Consider the following 1697-nt stretch of genomic DNA (forward strand, 5'->3'; position numbering starts at 1 on the left):
AATTAGTTGAGCCAATACTCATGAGCCGAAACGTTTCATACGCCAGAAATTTGAATTTGGTCGGGAGGGGCTGGCAATTTTTATTTGTCTCGTGGCTGTAGCGAAAGAGGTAGTATGGTGGACCCGCTTGAAAAGGGCTAAAGAGAGACACCTTCTTCTTTGGCCAAGCCCTCATCAAGTCTCACTTGAAAAGGAAGTTGAGCGTGGAGAAGGAAGTGTTGCCTTGAAAGGTGGGTGTTGAAAGGTTGGAAGAATGGCCAGTGTGAAAGGACCAATTCTGAGCATACACCTGTGAGAAATAAAAGAAGGGCTCTTGCCCTGTTGATCAGGCACCCGTGGCTTTCATGGGTTTTTCCACGAGGACCTTAAAACGCCTCCCTCATTGGGAGTTTTAATTTGTTCAATTTAATTATTTATATTGTCTACACGCGGAAAATCCATTGTATGTTGTTGCATATCATTTAATATAGTTTTATGTGAGCCCTTGTGGCTAATAAAAGAATGAGCTATTATTATTATTATTATTATTATTCAGTAGTTTTATTTTTATAACGTGCTTTCACTTCACTACCGAGCGCAGCTCTGTGCGCCTTGGGTATGTGCTTTGGTTTGCTGTGGTGCTCTTATGTTTACTGTATTGAAAGTGTTTTGCGTAGAAAGTGTGCAGTACCCAGTAGTGCAATTTATTATTATTATTATTATTATCATTATTATTATTTCAGGAACCACCGTTTGGTATTGATACCAAGGAAAAAAGTCAGGGAAGCCAATACAGTTTCTACTTTTGGCCATGAACACCCTTTCGCTGTTTATAATCCTCATTATATGTAAGTCAGTTACTTGTCTGTGTTAGACATACAATCCTCTTGTTGTTAACGTCCCTTGATATTTGTCGCCCCCTCCTCACCTCACCGTTCGTTCGCTTGAAACACCCGCATTGCCTGACTGGTTGAAGGCTGTGAATGCTTGACGACATTCCAGATGCAAACAAACGAAAACGAAAGTAGACCAAATTTCAGGGCAAAAATGAAGTAAATGACAAAACACAACAAAACCAAATTCAAAACTACAGAAAGACTTGACTAGCAAGAACCAAACCAGAACAGCACGGCAAAAACATAGATAAAAAGAGAATGTAAGGAAAATTTACAAAGAAAAATTCTAACGATGGTGGAATTCACGAACGTGATAATCTAAAGGTAGAAACAAAGAACTAAAACCTACAGATTTCATATTTAGCAGAAAAAGCTCTTCTCAAGAATGAATACACACGATGTAAGATGCAATAGAATCGTTAGAGCGCCGGACGGAAATGCTTACCGGTATTTCGTTCTGAGTTCAAATTCCGCCGAGGTCGACTTTACCTTTCATCCTTTCGGGGTCGATTAAATAAGTACCAGTTTGAACACTGGGATCGATGTCATCGGGCCACGAGGCAAAATTTTAAATGAATATATATTTACTCTTTTACTTGTTTCAGCCATTTCACTGCGGCCATGCTGTAGCACCGCTTTTAGTCGAAGAAATCGACCTCAAGGACTTATTCTTTGTAAGCCTAGTACTTATTCTATCGGTCTCTTTTGCCGAACCGCTAAGTTACGGGGACGTAAACACACCAGCATCGGTTGTCAAACGATGTTGGGGGACAAACACAGACACACAAACCTATACACACACATACATACATACATGCATAC

At 40.1% G+C, this 1697-nt stretch overlaps 1 long non-coding RNA gene across 5 annotated transcripts in view; it reads left to right on the forward strand.

Moving 5' to 3' along the window:
* The window catches only part of LOC106873396 (uncharacterized), a 15730-nt gene extending 14524 nt beyond the window's left edge, over window positions 1-1206 (forward strand). The window contains exon 5 of one of the 5 annotated variants that reach the window (XR_001409867.2): window positions 723-1206. This is a non-coding gene — a long non-coding RNA (uncharacterized LOC106873396). The remainder of the gene's footprint in view (window positions 1-722) is intronic. The other 4 variants (XR_001409868.2, XR_001409866.2, XR_001409869.2 and 1 more) reach the window with 4 other exon arrangements.
* The last annotated feature ends 491 nt before the right edge of the window (window positions 1207-1697 follow it).

Source organism: Octopus bimaculoides, chromosome 14 (assembly GCF_001194135.2).
Source record: "Octopus bimaculoides isolate UCB-OBI-ISO-001 chromosome 14, ASM119413v2, whole genome shotgun sequence".
NCBI classification, from domain to species: domain Eukaryota; kingdom Metazoa; phylum Mollusca; class Cephalopoda; order Octopoda; family Octopodidae; genus Octopus; species Octopus bimaculoides.